We start from the raw sequence: 18,531 nt of genomic DNA, 5'->3' as shown, positions 1-18,531 counted from the left end.
GGAATTAAAATAAGCCTGGATTAAAGAGAATGAAGCCCTAGACTGCTATGGGCGTAGTAGTAAAAAGGGGACAGAAAATTGGTGGATTGCAGAGGTGAAATCTGTAGGATTTAAAAGGCAACAGGATTGGTAACCTCAAAATCTGCCATCTTCTTTTTGCTTTAACTCGAGATGGTATTGAAGATGGTGGTTTGGGCCATTTCAGGGAGTTACTTAGTTTTCCTGGGTATCTCCCATGTATACAGGAAGTATGCATGTTATTAAACTTGTGTTTGTTTTTCTCCTATTAATCTGTCTCTTATTATAGGAGAGTTTTGGCCAAGAACCTAGAAGGGTATAGGCAAAATTATTTTTCCTCCCCCACAGATTTTATCGTAGCAGTTTGAATGTTTCCTACAATTTGTTAAATCATTTCCATATATTTCTTTTTTGTTTGCATTTAAAATAATTCAGACATCACCTTATTTAGAGGTACTGAATTAAGCCTATAAAGAACCTGAAATCCAATTTTAATCCTTATTCTCTTTTAAATTAGGGATTGTAATTTGTCTCCTCAGTACAGTAAGTTATTTGAAATCCAGTGCCATGAACCTTATCTGAGGTTCCCCCCACCTTTAAAAATGTCAATCAAGGAAATCTACACAATTCCATTTTTGTGTCAGCAGGTGGCAGACTTCTCTCCGCTATGGCTTAGTGCTGGCTCTCTAAATTACCTTTCTTGTTTATACATTTTTATGTTTACTCTCTCATTGCTGCTTAAACCTAAAGGTTTGCCACCCCAAAATGTGCCACTTTGCCGTGTGAATTATTGTGAACTGAAGCCAGTCAAGACCCAGAGGGGTCAGGAAAAGCTTTTTACTGCCCTTCTACCTGCCTAAAAGAATTTAGAAAGGGGCGTGTACCAGGAAGAGAGCTATTACCAGAGATTGCTCTTTTATCTGAGAGATTTACCTGCATGGAGGCAATGTTGCTCTTCTCATTTTCCTGGAATTGCCTTCCTCGCCTTTGAAGCCCCAGACCTCTACCCCTTTCTCCTTAGCTCAGGATGGTTTATAAGCCTCAATTGCCTGACTGCTTTTAGGTCTCTTATCTTTGTGGGTTCCCGTAGGTGTGAAATTAAGGATTTCTTTTCTGTTAATCTTTTTAGTGTGGGTGGTCTCAGCAAAGAACATAAAAGGGTAGAGGGAAAGTTATTGTTCTGCCCTTACAAACCATTAATCTATAAAATTTAAACCAACTGACACTCTTCTGCCATTATAGATGTAAATTCCATTGTCTATTTTTTTTCCATATATGTTGTTTATTTTCCTCATTTGCAAGGTGCTAGTAGATTACAGCATTTTATTTAGTGGTTAATTGGAAGGTTGCTTAATTAGTTTGGCAAGTTCCTGCTTGTAAGTGGGTGGAAATAGTCACATGTTTAACATGATGTGGGTTCCCGCAAGATCCTTCCTGTCCCCATTTTATCTCTGAAGCCTTGTCATGGCACAGCCCTCTCGTTTATTTTACATCAAATGCCCCACTCAGAGCCTGGGTTCAAAACACCATCATCAAAAAAACCCAAAATTTATCTAGATTTCGCTGTCACACCATTAGTGTTCTAAGGTAATGAGACCCTCAGTCGATTTTGATGGAGGGAGATAGGAAAAGCGTGAGAACCTAAGGATAACAGCATAGTGAAAAGTGACAAAATAGAAACCCACTGAAGTTACTTCAAGAAAACAGGGGGCTACCCTGGGGCTAGCACTAGAAAACAGTTAGAAACTGATTCCCATTTGGGTTAGCTGGGCACCGCCCTATCATCCTGTGACCAGGAGAAAGGAACTAAAATTTGGGGGTGTCTGCTTATGGCTAAATTCACTGTGCATGTTTACTTTATTTAATCCTTAAAAACACAGTCCAGGTAGTAATATTGTCATAATATGTATTAATTTGCTTAGGAGCTAGCTTAGTAAGTAGCAGACCAGCCCTCAGTATGCTTTTAAAGAAAGCCTGCTTCCCACTTGGGAATAAGAATTGCTTTAATGAAGTGTTATTGTGTTGCTGATCTTTAAAAATTTTATCTCGGGGTGCCTGGGTGGCTCAGTCGGTTAAGTGTCCGACTTCGGCTCAGGTCATGATCTCGCGGTCCGTGAGTTCAGAGCCTGGAGCCTGCTTCGGATTCTGTGTCTCCCTCTCTCTCTGCCCCTCCCCTGTTCATGCTCTGTCTCTCTCTGTCTCAAAAATAAATAAACGTTAAAAAAAAATTTTTTTTTTTTAATTTTATCTCTTTCCGGACACCTAGGTGGCCCAGTTGGTTAAGCATCTCACTTCTGCTCAGGTCATGATCTTGCGCTGGGATCTGTGCTAACAACTCAGAGCCTGGAGCCTGCTTCAAAGATTCTGTGTCTCCCTCTCTTCTCTGCCCCTTCCCTGCTCATGCTGTCTCTCTCTCTGTCTCTCACAAATAAATGTTTAAAATTTTTTTTTTAATTTTTTCTCTTTCCAAGTTAAATACTTCATTCTATTTCATCTTTTTGATGGTTTTGTCACATGGCTTAGTTTTGGTAGGATGGGGAAATCTAGTGTTCCATAATTAATTCAGTTATTCTGTAATTTATAAGTATTGTATCTTATATAGTAAAGATAAAATTATTTAACAAGTTTCATAATTGCTGACTTGAACTCTAGAGTATCTGGTAAGGGAATGAAGTCATAACATATAATGTTTGCGAGTTTAGTAGTTGGTGAATCCTTGGTTCAGACTCAGCACTGCCACATTCTGATGGTTTAGCCTTGGAAAATTTTGTGGTTTTAAAAAAATGTTTATGTACTTTGAGAGAGACAGAAAGAGCATGAGCAGGGGAGGGGCAGAGAGAAGAAGAGAGAATCCCCAGCACACTCCACATTCAGCTCAGAGCCTAATGTGGGGCTCAGTCTCACAACTGTGAGATCATGACCTGAGCCAAGACCAAGAGTCGGCTGCTTAATCGACTGAGCCACCCAGGCACCCCTAGCCTTGGACAATTTCTAAGTCTCCAGTTCTCCAGAATGGAGAAGATTCACCTAAAAACTCTTCTGCCCCCTTGTTTCTTTCAGGGTATTATATTAATAATATGTTCTGTCTTTGTGTTTGTATTGTTTATTTTACTTGGTATTTTAAATAATGCCTTTAGGAGAATTCCAACAGTGCATTCTAAATATCTACCCTGGGTTGTTAAGATTAAAAAAGAGATGATATGCATATAGTGCCAAACTGTGTTTACCACATAGTAGTTATTCAATAAATGCTGATCCTCTTTTCTTCCTTCTTGAAGTAAAGCAATTCTTTTCACAGCTGTCTTGTAGACATGATGTTCTCTTATAGGAGGTTCATATTAAGTAATGATTTAACAATTGTCTCTAAACAGTATTTTGTTTGAGCTCTCAGGCCTGGAGATAAAAGCAGAATGTTTAATTATATCATCATACATCTTTCTTAAAGTTAAAAAGATTGGGAATGGAGGGACGCCTGAGTGGCTCAGTTGGTTAAGATCATGGCTCAGGTCATGATCTCATGGTTAGTGAGTTCGAGCCCCTTATCGGGCTCTGCACTGACAGTGCCACTGCAGAGCCTGCTTGGGATTCTCTCTCTCTCCTTCTCTCTCTGCCCCTCCCCATCTCTCAAAATAAATAAATAAAACTCAAAAGAAGAAAAAGAAAAAGATTCGGAATGGAGAGAGAATGTTGAGCAACAGTTTTTCACCTGAGTACCTAGCCCTCTAGGGCCTAATCCTTGCTGGCCTGCAATCATAATTTGTACATGGTTAAATTGACCTGAGTAGCATACTTACAGGCTTGGCATATATAATTATAATATCATTTTCAGTTACTGAAATTTAATTTCACTAAAGTTGTATGAGAAACATGGGTTTTTATAAAGAATAAAGCTTCTACATGCATTTCACTAATTTTGAATCCCCTCTAATACACTAAAAACAAGCATGTCATATGATAGAGTATAGATGTTTAAAAATTTATTCATGAAGTTCACATGTGTGGATTTCCAGTCATGGTTCTGTTTTAGGGAAGTTTTAATAGTTAAGGACTCATGAGTACCTGAATTAGATCCAGTTTTTTATAAAGAATTTCTCCCTTTTAATTTACCTGTTTTAAGCTTAATTTTACCCTGATTATGTTTTTATTTTATATGATATAATGCATGCTGATATAAAAAAATTACTACATCTAGATAAACAGAAAGAAATAATCAGCAATTTTCACCAGCTTAAAAAAAAACAACAGATTTTAGTGTACTCCTTTGTTTCTCTATGCATGTAACTATTGTCCTTTGTCCCAGCATGAGATTATATTGTAGCATTGTTTTTATTTTTATATTTTTAAGTTTACTTATTTATTTTGAGAGAGCTATAGCACTAGCAGGGAAGGGACAGAGAGAGAGGGAGAGAGAGAATCCCAAGCAGGCTCAGCACTATCAGTGCAGAGCCCAATGTAGCACTTGAATTCACCAACTATGACATCATGACCTGAGCTAAAATCAAGAGCCAGGCACTTAATGGACTGAGCCACCCAGGTGCCCCTGTAACATTGTTTTTAATAAGATTATTCATTTATTAATTTATTCCTTACCAGTTCTATACTTATTTTAGATTATTATATTCCTTTATGTTATTATATCATAATTTATTTTAGCAAGTTCTTCATTGTTGAGCATTTAGATTGTTTTCCATTTTTCATTATGGTAAATAATGGATCAGTAAATATTCATGTAGCATCTTTGCAAATCAGTGACTGTTTAAGTAGAATGCTAGGTCAAAAGGCATGCACAAATCTAAGGCTTTTGAATGTACTCTCGGGTTACCCCCTGAAAAGTTTGTACCAATTTACATTTCCACCAGCAGTATATACAAGTACCTAGCTCCCTGTTTTCCTGGGAAGAGGTGTCATTTTTTTTTTCTCATTTTTACCAAATAATATGTTTTTAAATATTCAGCTGAACCTTTAAAAATAATAGTGGCCATTTATTTTCTTCTTTTCTGAATTGTCTAAGTTATTTTTCTTGATTTGCAAGGGGTTTTATAATGATTTTAACCAAGAGAGTATGTTAGGAATGTATTTTTCCAAGTCTTTTTGTTTCACTTCCATTTTTGAGTAGTCTAAGAGTGACCCTCCTTTCAAATCTTTAAATGTGTGCTATTGACTGCTGCTGCTTCTTTTTATTGAAGTGTAGGTGACATACAGTATCCTGTTAGTTTCAGGTGTATAACATAGTGATTCAACAGTTCATGCTCACCATGATAAGTGTAGTCATCATCTTCACCATACAAGATTATACAGTGTTATTGACTATATTTCCTATGCCCTACTTTTCATCTCCGTGACTTTATTTCATAACTTCCAGTTGGTGTTTCTTTTTTTTTTTTAATGTTTATTTATTTTTGAGAGAGAGAAACCGAGCCTGAATGGGGAGGGGCAGAGATAGAGGGAGACACAGAATCCAATGCAGGCTTCAGGCTCCGAGCTGTCAGCACAGAGCCCCGACATGGGCTTGAACCCACAAACCGTGAGATCTTGACCTGAGCTGAAGTTGGACGCTTAACTGACTGAGCCACCCAGGCACTTTGTACTTCTTAATCCCCTTTATCTTTTTATCCCAATTCCCCACCCACCTAAATGCCTTCTTTAAACCAATGTACTAATTCTTTATAATGCTTTACGGAGCTTAATTTGTATATGACTCCTCATTTAGACATTATGACTTCATTCGATATACAGAGTGGGAGGAGAATCTAACATATTGTTTAAATAGTTTGTGTAGCTTACTCATTAGTTTATCCTCCCAGCCAAGGAATGAGGAAGGCTACTCCAGAAAAAGTAGTAAGGTAGGATTTTACCTCAATAGATAATTTTCATTTTACCTTCATAAATATGGCTTAACATATGGCAGGCCCATTTTGTCCAAAGATGTAGTAGCATTATATGTATTTCTTCATTCTTATGTTTTGGGTCATGTAACTTTTTTTTTTATTAAAAAAAAAAGTTTTTTAGTGTTTATTCTTGAGAGAGAGAGAGAGAATGAGTTGGGGAGGGGCAGAGAGAGAGGGAGACACAGAATCCGAAGCAGGCTCCAGGCTCTGAGCTATCAGCACAGAGCCTAACGTGGGGCTCAAACTCACGAGTTGCGAGATCATGACCTGAGCTAAAGTCAGACACTTAACCAACTGAGCCACCCAGGCACCCCTAAAAAATTTTTTTTAATGTTTAATTTTATTTTTGGGACAGAGAGAGAGACAGTGTAGGTGAGGAGTGGCAGAGGAAGAGGGAGACACAGAATCCAAAGCAGGCTTCAGGCTCTGAGCCTCAGCACAAAGCCCAACTTGGGGCTTGAACTCATGAACCATGAGATCATGATCTGAGCTGAAGTCAGATGCTTAACCAACTGAGCCACCCAGGCGCCCCAGGCCATGTAACTTTTTAAAAAATAATATTTGTTTTCTTCTGGGCATAAGATAGGTTCATTACAGAAAATTTAGAAAATACCAAAGAATATGAAAAAGAAAATACAGTCAGCTGTGATCCTTTATTCCTCTGTAATGACTGTTGATTGAGTTTTATGATATATTTGATTCAGCCCTGTTGAGTGATTATCTATACTATTGAATTTAGCTTGTTACTACATTATTATTTAGGACTGTTTTTTACTTTTTTTTTTTTTTTTTTTTTTTGAGAAAGAGAGATAGTGTACAAGTAGGGGAGGAATAGAAAGAGAGGGAGACACAGAGTCTGAAGCAGGTTCCAGGCTCTGAGCTGTCAGCACAGAGCCAGCCCTATGCGGGGCTCAAACCCACGAACTGCAAGTTCATGACCTGAGCTGAAGTCCAACGTTCAACGGACTGAGCCACCCAGGCACCCCTAGGACTTTTGTATCTATATTCATACGTGAACTTAGGTTATGTATCCCCTTTTTGTACTACTTAAAAACAATTTTTTTAACGTTTTTTTATTTTTGAGACAGAGAGAAACAGAGCATGAACGGGGGAGGGTCAGAGAGAGAGGGAGACACAGAATCTGAAACAGGCTCCAGGCTCTGAGCTGTCAGTACAGAGCCCGACGCGGGGCTCGAACTCACGGACCGCGAGATCATGACCTGAGCTGAAGTGGAACGCTTAACCGACTGAACCACCCAGGCGCCCCCGCCTCAAAAATTTTTTTAATGTTTATTTATTTTTGAGGGAGAGAGAGACAGAGCATGAGCGGGGGAGGGACAGAGAGAGAGACAGACAGACATGGAATCCGAAGCAGGCTCCAGGCTCTGAGCTGTCAGCACAGAGCCTGACACAGGGCTTGAACCCACAGAGGTAAGATCATGACCTGAGCCGAAGTTGCAAGTTTAACTGACTGAGCCACCCAGGTACCCCCTTTTTGTACTATTTTTGATAGGCTTTTGTTTCAGGGTTTTATACTAGTTTCATAAATGGAATTGGATAGCTTAACCTCTTTTTTATGTGGTGTTAAGCAGTTTATATCTAGCATGGAGGCTTTTAAAAGTTTGAAAGAACCAGGTCACGATCTCGCGGTCTGTGAGTTCGAGCCCCGCGTCAGGCTCTGGGCTGATGGCTCGGAGCCTGGAGCCTGTTTCCGATTCTGTGTCTCCCTCTCTCTCTGCCCCTCCCCCGTTCATGCTCTGTCTCTCTCTGTCCCAAAAATAAATAAACGTTGAAAAAAAAAATAAAAAAATAAAAAAAATAAAAAAAAAAATAAAAGTTTGAAAGAGATCACCAGTATGACGCCTGACTATAAAGTATAAAGCACTTTGAAGGCCATTCTCTGATAAACCTACTTTTATAAGTTCCATTCTGATGAACACACGTTCCATTGTTGAACATATGTTACCAAAACTTTTCATAGGTTAAATTAAGTACTTTGGTCTAACATACTGAGTTTATTAATATTTAAGGAAGTTTTTTTAGTCCTTTTAGGACTATATTTTGTAGTTTTTTTCTATTTACATACTTTTAAAACTCAAGTTCTCACTCATCCTCTGTATAATTTCAAGTAATCCTTTGCTATAAGTTATTTATAAACTTGAATCTATTTCAAAATAAATTTCTTCATCATTTTCTTACCTTTCTATTTTTTTTTAATTTTTTTTTCAATGTTTATTTATTTTTGGGACAGAGAGAGACAGAGCATGAACGGGGGAGGGGTAGAGAGAGAGGGAGACACAAATTCGGAAACAGGATCCAGGCTCCGAGCCATCAGACCAGAGCCCGACGCGGGGCTCGAACTCACGGACCGCGAGATCGTGACCTGGCTGAAGTCGGACGCTTAACCGACTGCGCCACCCAGGCGCCCCTTTACCTTTCTATTTTTTAAATGAGTTTATCCTGCAGAGCAAAAAGGAGATAGTAAGTTAAGTCTTTGTACTCTCCATTTAGAGGTATTGGATATAATAACATGAACTATAAAAGCATAAATAACATAACCATTTTTGCTATTTTTTTAGTATAACCCATACCAAAAGAACAATCTTAAACAATACTGTTTCTTTTCAACAGACAGAATACCAACTGTGTGATTGTGGAAGGAGTCCAAAATTAAAACAAAGTTTTTCTTCTTGTTCCATTTCAGGTACAGAGATCAGATATAATAAAATGGAAACAACAATTTCAGTGCTAAGCATCTTGGAATATTAGAACATAGTGCCTTTCAGAGGAGAGCCAGTGAAGACTCCCTTCATTAATGATACAGTATTACATCCAGTTTTCTTGAACTTTTTTTTTTAATGTTTTTATTTATTTTTGAGAGAGAGAGATAGCAGGAACTGGGGAGAGGCAGAGAGGGAGACTCAGAATCCGAAACAGGCTCCAGTCTCGGAGGTGTCAGCACAGAGCCCAACAGGGGACCAAAGTCGGGTGCTCAACCAACTGAGCCACCCAGGTACCCCCAATTTTCTTGAACTTGACCTACCTGTTGCAACATACATGTCATTTCCTCTAAAGGAGTTTAAACTACAGAATTTATTACTTTTTAAGTTTAAAAAGTTATAAACCATGTTCGAGAACTGGATTTGAGTTTCTGAAAATTAAGTTACTCAATCCTAGATTTTTGCAGAGTTTTTAAGAAATGCATTGAGATTAGAACCATAGGTTTTCCTCAGTTTGCATATATGCCTGTAAATTCATAAATGCAGCAGTCAACTTCACTAACAGTCACCTAATAGGTTAAGTTTTTGGAATGATTTTAAATGAGAAGAAACTTACAGAAGATCTTTACTTCCTGTTCATCCCAAAATGGAAGCATTCATTGTTCCATCTCTGATTTGGCTCCTTAAACATTTAAAATCGTATTCATATAAACATTAACAACATCTGTTTCAATTCTGTGTTGATCAGTCACAGTGTTGAAGTTAGTTGACTCTTGCCTTTTTTTTTTTTTCAACGTTTTTATTTTTTTGGGGGGGGACAGAGAGAGACAGAGCATGAACGGGGGAGGGGCAGAGAGAGAGGGAGACACAGAATCGGAAACAGGCTCCAGGCTCTGAGCCATCAGCCCAGAGCCTGACGCGGGGCTCGAACTCCCGGACCGCGAGATCGTGACCCGGCTGAAGTCGGACGCTCAACCGACTGCGCCACCCAGGCGCCCCGACTCTTGCCTTCTTTAGAGGAGTTATAAGAGAAGTCAAATGCTTAGATGGATGTTTTACATGTTTAAAAAATCATCTTTCTATATATATCATACAGCAATTACAGGAATTAGCAGGAACAAGTTTTGCAAGAATCCTTACAGAGAGTATTGCATCTCACCTCCTACTGAATGGTCTTTCTTATATGATTTTATTGTTTTGTTTGGAATACTTTCCTAGGGTGTCAGTCACATTCAGATTGGAGTTTAAAAATACATTCCATAGCCAAATTATAGGATTATGGTAAACTGAGTTGGTAGTTATGTCTTAGATTAAATAGTTGAGAAATAAAGTATACTTACTACAGGTTTTATGTAGAAGTGTGAAGGGATTTCTTTCACATACAACTATGAAGTAATGAAGTACTTTTATTCCCTTTACTTCTCAGCCCCAAGATTAAAGGGAAAATGAATCAATCAATCAATAAGTTATTAAGGTTTAAACAGATAGATTTGATTTTCTGTGGACTTTTTGTTTTTCATTATTTCAAAATCTTGAGAAACTTTTTGATGGCAAATATGAAGTGATCATTTTTAGCTTTTCAAGTTGATTGAATAATTGACAGTATCTGAAAAGTTGTAACTAGTTACTCAGAAGTACAAATGGGTATCTTTTTCTCTCATTGATAAAGACAGCCAGTTTCAGTGTTATAAGGGGAGACAATCTTCCACAGATTTGAGTCCTGTACGAGAAGTTCTGTGCTCTTTGGCATATCAATTACAAGTGTAGAGTTTCCTTTAGGAGCTTCATGAGTGATTTCTGTTTCTATGACCAGGAGTAAAGAAACTCCCAAGGCAACAGGGACCAGTCATCGAGTCCACTACTGAATGGTCTTCATTGTGCTGCTAAAAAGCCTCCAACTTCTTACTTCTAAAACCTTTATATTCCCTCTCAAAAACAAAACATCGTATCTGAGAGCGATTTCAAACAAAATTCATTTTCTTTTTCTCTGTACTTTGATTGTGTTTGTGTTCTTGTTCTTTTTTTTTTTTTTTTTTTTTTTGTGGCACAGTTTCAAAACATTATTCTTATTCACAGGCATCTTTAGCCCTCTCGTGTGTTATGTGTATATTATTGCCTAGAAACAGCATGATGTAATAAGAGAAAAGTCATATAAGTAGTAAGTAACCCCTTCAGACCTTAGATTTCTTATCAACAATATAGAGGGAATATTATCTTTTTTGTAAGGCTTTACTGAATAAATTAAAATGGAACATGTTACCAGGGAGCAAGAATATCCTGTCCCCTCAAGGTCCTTTTTGCTAGGCTAAGAATCAAATTGACATGAGACAGATTAACAGGAGGAAAAATCAAACTTAATAGCATACATCTGGAGAACCCACAAAGACATGGAAATTCCAAAGACAGGCAGAATGAAGTATGTATGTCATTGTGAACAAGGAGAAGGGGTCTGGGTCTTCAAAGAGAAGGAATGCAAGCCTGAGGAAGAATAAACAAATATTTGCTGGGCCACTTAGAAATGGTGGGACAAAGAGAGAACTTGGATCAAAGAAGCCTTGCTAGGTTCCTCTCTGTCCACTCTACCTAATTTATAGTAGTGTAGTTATCTATGATGATAGCTGTCTTTCTGGAGAAGGTCTTTTATCTGAATTATTATAGGCAGTTGTAAGGGGTAGGAGGGTGGAGGTAAAGAGCTTTTCCTAAATCTGCTGGGTCTTGATTATTTTTAACTCAAAACAATCTTTATTCTAAAGTGGGCCATCTTAGGATAGCCCCTGCCCTTGGTCCCACAAGATATAAAAGGCCATTGCATGCTTCTGGGACTCTGACACACAAGGTAAGAAAGTGCTTGAAAAATGTTAGTCCCATTTGGAGGGATAGCCCACCAGACATCCCATCCAACCCCCAGTTCATATACCCACTGGGTGGAATTAAACTGTGGGAAAAGTTCCCTGTAGTCAGGAAGCCATACTCCTATTTCCTCTCTTCTCTCCTTTCCTTAGACTAGCAGGACAGAACACCAGGGCACCAAAGCTATCTTCTACCTCTTTGATAATATACTAGTCATCTTTCTTTTCATACTGTATTTTGTTTTATTTTTGTTTTATTTTTTTTTAATGTTTATTTATTTTTGACAGAGACAGAGTCACAGTGCGAGTGGGTTAGGGGCAGAGAGAGAGGGAGACACAGAAGCAGAAGCAGACTCCAGGCTCTGAGCTGTCAGCACAGAGCCCGACACGGGGCTCGAACTCACGAGCTGTGAGATCATGACATGAGCCGAAGTCAGATGCTCAACCGACTGAGCCACCCAGGCGCCCCTGTATTTTGTTTTATTTTAGAGCAAACTGGGTGAATTCCTTGCTTTTGTCTCCCCATTAGAAATACTGTTTCACTAACTGACTTGTTTCGTTTAGCATAACACATTCTAGTTCCTCTACATTGCAAATGTCAAGATTTCATTCTTTTTTTAACTTTATTTATTTATTTTGAGAGAGAAAGAGGAAGCATGCATGGGGGAGGGGCAGAGAGAGAGAGAGAGAGAGAGAGAGAGAGAGAGAATCCTAAGCAGGCTTTGGTCTATGAGCGCAGAGCCCGACTCAGGGCTCAAACTCAACAAACCCTGAGATCATGACCTGAGCTGCAATTAAGAGTCGGACACTCAACCAACTAAGCCACCCAAGCACCCCATGATTTCATTATTTCTGATCACTGAGTAATATTCCATTGCATATATATACCACATCTTCTTTATCCATTCATTATTTTATGGATATTTGGGCTCTTTCCATAATTCAACTATTGTTGATAGTGCTGCTATAAACATTGGGGTGCATGTGTCCTTTCGAATCAGCATTTTTGTATCCTTTGGATAAATACCTAGTAGCGCAATTGCTAGGTCATAGGGTAGCTGAATTTTTAATTTTTTGAGGAACTTCCATACTGTTCTCCAGAGTGGCTGCACCAGTTTGCATTCCCACCAACAGCAGAAATGTTCCCCTTTCTCCACATCCTCGCCAACATCTGTTTTTTCCCGAGTTGTTAATTTTAGCCATTCTGACAGGTGTGAAGTGGTATCTCACTGTGGTTTTGATTTGCATTTCCCTGATGATGAGTAATATTGGACATCTTTTCATGTGTCTGTTAGCCATCTGGATGTCTTCTTTGGAAAAGTGTCTATTCATGTCTTTTGCCCATTTCTTCACTGGATTATTTGTTTTTTGGGTGTTGAGTTTGATAAGTTCTTTGTAGATTCTGGATACTAACCCTTTGTCTGAAATGTCATTTGCAAATATCTTCTCCCATTCCGTCAGGTACCTTTTAGTTTTGCTGATCGTTTCCTTTGTTGTGCAGAAGCTGTTTATCTTGATGAGGTCCCAATAGTTCATTTTTGCTTTTGTTTCCCTTGCCCCCAGAGACATGTCAAGTCTGAACTTGTTGTGGCCGAGATCCAAAGAGGTTGTTGACTGTTTTCTTCTCTAAGATTTTGATGGTTTCCTGTCTTATATTTAGGTCTTTCATCCATTTTGAATTTATTTTTATGTATGGTGTAAGAAAATGGTCTAGTTTCATTTATCTGCTTGGCTGTCCAGTTTTCCCAATACTATTTACTGAAGAGACTGTCTTTTTTCCATTGGATATTCTTTCCTGGTTTGTTGAAGATTAGTTGATTGTGATTTCACTCATATGTGGAATTTAAGAAACAAAACAGATGAATATAGGGGAAGGGAAAGAAAAATAAGATAAAAATAGGGAGGCAAACCATAAGAGACTCTTAAGTACAAAGAACAAATTGAGGATTGCTGGAGAGGTGTTGCATGGGGGGAATGGGCTAAATGGGTGATGGGCATTAAGGAAGGCACTTGTTAGGGCACTGGGTTATGTAAGTGATGGATCACTAAATTCAATTCCTGAAACCCTTATTACACTATATGTTAGCTAACTTGGATTTAAGTTAAAAAAAAGAAAGAAAGAAAATACTGTTTCAAATCATCTGTCCATGATATTGACTAGCTCCAGGTGTTTTTTTAATTTATTTTTTAACGTTCTTTTCTGATTATACACATTTGTGCTACTACTGTAACATTTTAAATCATTTTTTGTTCCCCATGAAAGTCATTGTATAAAGCTCAGAAAAAAAAAATGGTCCCATAATCCCATCACAGATACTGTCTTATGTGTTCTTTTTTAGACTTTACCATGCTTGTGTAAAGAATTCCCCCCAAATTGGACTCTTGCTGTAGATATTCTCATAACTTTTTTCACTCAATAGTAGACCATGTACATCTCCAGTACATGAGTAAATATTGATCTCATAGAGCAGTACTGTCCAGTGATTTACAGGCATGAATTCTGAAGTCAGAGACCTGAGTTTGAATCCATTTCTGTCACTTGCCAGCTATAGCCTTAATTAATTCACCTATCAAATGAAGATAATGATAACACATACATTATAGGGTTATGAGTATTATATGAGATGAATTATGTCAAGGACTTAGAAGTATCTGACACATGGTAAACGTACAATAAATTTTAACAATTAATAATAATGTTGGGAACTATAATCTTGTATTTTATGTGTATACCACAGTGTATTCACCTCTTTTATATTAATGATAATTTAGATATTGGGCATTTAGGTTGTTTACAATTTCTCAGTATTATAAAACAAGTCTGTAGTATGTATCTTTGTGTACTAGATGGCAGCTGTATATCTTTGGCGACTAGATCTTTGCGTACTGCCTTATTTCCTTAGGATAAAATCCTTAGGGCATAAAATTGTTGTGTCAAAAGGAATGTATATTTCTAAAGTTTTTAATAGTATTTCTAAATAGCCCTCCAAAAAAGAACTCTGACTCCAGCATCCTGTATTGTTGTTGAGAATGACTTATCTTGAGTCATCTTTCTAAGTGTTATCTTTAAAATTCTTATTATGGCTACCTATATTGATATATTACAGGACAATTAAGTCATAATATTCATATATAATACAGAGTATTTTTAAAAAGGATCACCTGGTTGCCCTTGAGCCTCCATTAGTAGAGTATAAAAGATTTTCCTTGTAGAAGAATGTTTTGTTGTAAGTCTTCTCATCTTATTAAAATAAGATAGCTGTGCCAAATTTTTAACCTTTGGTAGATACCAAGTTTGGATAATTTGTTAGTGGCCTTTTTAAAATTCGTTAACAAAAATTGGGAGTTTGTTTTTAATAGAGCATGCTACTTCACAAAATTTGATTACTGAAATGTTATGTGAGTTCTATTTCTCTTGAACATAGAAAAGAGAGGGCAGATATAAAAATTTATTTACGAAAGTGTAGCTTCCTCATGTTCCTAATGATAAAGCTTCCCCGGGGGTAAGCATAACTTATCTATGAGGCCCTGACATATGGCATTAGCATATTGCAGTCCCGCTAGTCAAGTTAAAAACAAGACTTGTTCTCTTTAAAAGTTAAAAATATTTTTCTTCACAAAAGATTGACCACTTATTTCCAACAGGAAAGGCATGTTTTTCCATTTTTTAACAAAATTTTCAATGAAACTTAGTTTTCATTGTGTTCAAATATTTTTTTTAGCAAATCCATGCATGGTCTTGATAAAATTTGCAGTGTAGGCAATATGAAGAAAAACATAAAAATAAAAATCACTTAAATCCCAGTGCCCTGTAGTAAAGGCTCATAACATTCTGGTGACCACTTAGCATGCATCATGTATTTTTTCATGTGTCTTAAATGAGGTAACCTTTTAAAAATTGTGATAAAATACAACATCAAATTTACTATTTTAACTATTTTAAATATTTTTAACGTTTACTTATTTTTGAGAGAGAGAGAGAGACAAAGACTGAGCAGGAGAGGGGCAGAGTGGGAGACAGAACCTTTGAAGCAGGCTCCAGGCTCTGAGCTGTCAGCACAGAGAGCCCGGACACAGGGCTCGAACTCACAGACCACGAGATCACGACCTGCGCCGAAGTTGGATGCTTAAGTGACTGAGCCACCGAGGCGCCCCTGTCTGTTTTAACAATTTTTAAGTGTACAGTTCAGTGGCATTAAATACACTGAGGTTGTGCAACCATCACCACCATCCATCTCCAGAACTCTTCATTTTCCAAAATGAAACTTTGTACTCATTGAGCCATGGCTACCCATTCTCCTCTCCCCCAGTCCTTGGCAACCACCACCTATTTTGTTTTACCTTCTGTTGCACTATAATTTCATACATAAAAATGCATACACCACAAGTACACTGGCAACCAAAAAACAGGATGAGGAAGGGAGTATTTGTAAGTGTTAACATGGAGGCTCTGTTTTTCTTTGCAGAGCAAGTTGCCAGCTCTAATAGTACAGATTTACCTTCTCTTAACTGTCACATTATTTCAGTTGATAATTTTCTGTTGACTGGCTGGGGACTAGCTCAGAGCTAGCAAGTGTCACCCAGAGCATAATAAAGCACTGTAGTAATGCGTCACAAGACTGTTTTTGCATAGAGCTTAGCCAAGGCTTTTGGAACCGCCCTCAGTTGCACCTTGTGCTATATTAGTACTTCTCAGACAGGAAGAATTTTCTTTCGCTGGTGTAGCTGGTCCGGTTACTTTCAGGGTAAGTGTGTACAGTTCATGGAAACAAATGAGTTTCTTTTGCTTAACTTTATCTTTTATTTGGTTCAGTATCTTGATGAAATTTTAGGCATTTAAAAATACAAATTAAGGAAATAAAAATAGAATAAAGCAGTATAATGCAAAACTTTAACATTTGCAAAGATATGAATATGTATAACCTTGCAGTGCTTTGGGTCTCAGAAATTACAATTTATAGGATCTAATTTTGAGAGCTTCTTGTTTCACATATAAATGTTAACTAAAAGCAAAGTACCCTCAGAAATCTCTTCTCAAAGGGGAAAAAAAAACATTGTAAGATCCAATTTTGTTGTTCATTTAGTTGCTCTGTGACTTAATTTTGCTGATTGCTATGCCTTGTGTCCCTAGGATTAGGAAGCATTTATTATGGCTAGTAATAAAGATAATTTTTATTACATGCCTGTGAGTTTTAGCCAAGATATCATGGAGTGTAATTATATTGGTGTGTTTTAGGAATTGATAAAAGCTGGATCACAATCTCTAAGGTTTATAACAAATTGTATATTGAAAATTAAGATTCAAACATATATTACTGTAAAAGCCTAGAATGTTATGGTTAACTTAGATTTAAATAATTGAATTTACCTTATTTTTTATAGTTTTTTTTCTTTTTTTAATCAGGAAAATTAGGTAATACAGCACACCATTTCTTAAAGCAATTTACTTGGTTTTTATTGGCAGTGTATATCCAAGCCCTGCATCCCTGGATATTGCTTACCACCTATGCTGTTGTTCTAGGACAAATTCAAGGACAGAAGAACTCAGAGTACCCTTAGGGTAATCAGTATAAATTACTTAATTTCCATGTGCCTTGGTTTATTCCTCTTGAAAAATGCTATTAGATATTAAGGCAGTGGGGGTGGGAGGATATATGAATAAATTCTAAGCTCTGAAATTGTGTATTTTCTTAAGTGTCCATAAAAGTCTGACCGAGAAGCCAAGTTTTACTATTTAAGGAAATTGGTATAAATTCTCAATTTTTAAATAACTAGCCTTTGAAATCTATTTTTTCTTCTATCTCCTTCTCTTCCTTTCCCACCTTTTCCTATTCCGTTTCTTTTTTCTTTCTCCCAACAGGCTTAGGAAAGACCTGAGAATGTTCAGTTTCATTTTTGGTTTATGTCTGTATCGAGAAAGTTTCACTTTCTAGTTTGTATATATTTTTTTCACTGTTCCTTGAAAATCTAATTAGGGAGAATTATTTAAATGCTTCATGAAACTGATTTACAATGCTACTGAAATAATAAGCTTACAGTTTTACTCCGTGTCCTAAGAAAGTGTCATTATTAAAAACGTAAGCTATATCATAAGTAATACAGGTTGCTGGAAAAGTGTAGCAAAAATGGATTCATTTGGAAATTTAGTACTGTTGCTGATTGATACCCTGTCCATATTATAGTCATACGCATCTTATGTAAGTAGTGTGCAGTTTACCATTCAAACTTTCTTTACCTTATTCTTGTATAGTGTAAATGTTTCTGCAAGTATCACAATTAAAGCAGCCTCACAACTTTTTAAACCAATGTTAATGAATTTAATCTTGTTCACTTTTCCCGTAAGACAGAGTCAAGTAGGCCTTTAAAAAGTATTCAGTTTGCCTTCAGATACTTTAAAACTTGTATAAAGGCAAGTAAATTTTTTCATATAGATGTAGAAATTTTCAGTCATTGATTTGTAAATATCTTTTCAAGGTAAAGTTGATTTCAGAAGGAAATAACCATGATAGCTAACTCAGTTACCCAGTTTGTGCTATTCAAACGAAGTTCTTACCTCTTGCTTCAGATTCTTTGTAATAAACACTGTTAGCGCAGAGACCTTAACCTCATAGTGAAGGCACACAAAGTAATTATTCCAATTTCCACATTTTCCAGTCCACATTTAAAATTCCAAAGACTTTGAAACTTCAAAACTTCCCGTGAAGAGAGTTCATAGTTGCAGGGTAGTATTTTCTATTTTTGAACATGTCTTCTACACTTGATGTGTTTTTTCCAACAGCTCTTCTCTTGAAGCATCTGCAACAGATGACTGTTGGCAAAGTAAGCCAGAACATTATATACCAAGTATAGGCTTACAAGCCTATTGGTTTAAAAATACCCTGCCCTAATTTTCAATGTCTTCCTTAGAATAGTGCCAGAATGCTGGCATTTATGCCTTAGTCTTTACACTTTTGTAATGAGAGAAACAATGGGGTGATTTTTGTATTAGGACAACAGTATCACTTTATGTGATATTATCTCTCAACAAGGATACATTCTGGTCAGATTGCCAGTGAG

At 37.1% G+C, this 18,531-nt stretch overlaps 1 protein-coding gene across 5 annotated transcripts in view; it reads left to right on the top strand.

The window, feature by feature from the left end:
* The window catches only part of NT5C3A (5'-nucleotidase, cytosolic IIIA), a 54,121-nt gene that overhangs the window by 16,509 nt on the left and 19,081 nt on the right, over nucleotides 1–18,531 (top strand). Inside the window, exons 1-2 of one of the 5 annotated variants that reach the window (XM_006929293.4) lie at nucleotides 16,074–16,220; nucleotides 16,940–17,035. The exons of 2 other annotated variants lie outside the window; for them this stretch is intronic. The gene's annotated coding sequence lies outside the window, so the exon portion shown is untranslated. Of the gene's footprint in view, nucleotides 1–16,073; nucleotides 16,221–16,939; nucleotides 17,036–18,531 lie in introns of those variants that run through there. 2 more of the 5 variants (XM_006929294.5, XM_003982924.6) reach the window with 2 other exon arrangements.

This window comes from Felis catus, chromosome A2 (assembly GCF_018350175.1).
Source record: "Felis catus isolate Fca126 chromosome A2, F.catus_Fca126_mat1.0, whole genome shotgun sequence".
Classification (NCBI taxonomy): domain Eukaryota; kingdom Metazoa; phylum Chordata; class Mammalia; order Carnivora; family Felidae; genus Felis; species Felis catus.
The sequence above is the reverse complement of the archived record's forward strand: the minus strand, read 5'-3'. Positions and strand labels throughout refer to the sequence as shown.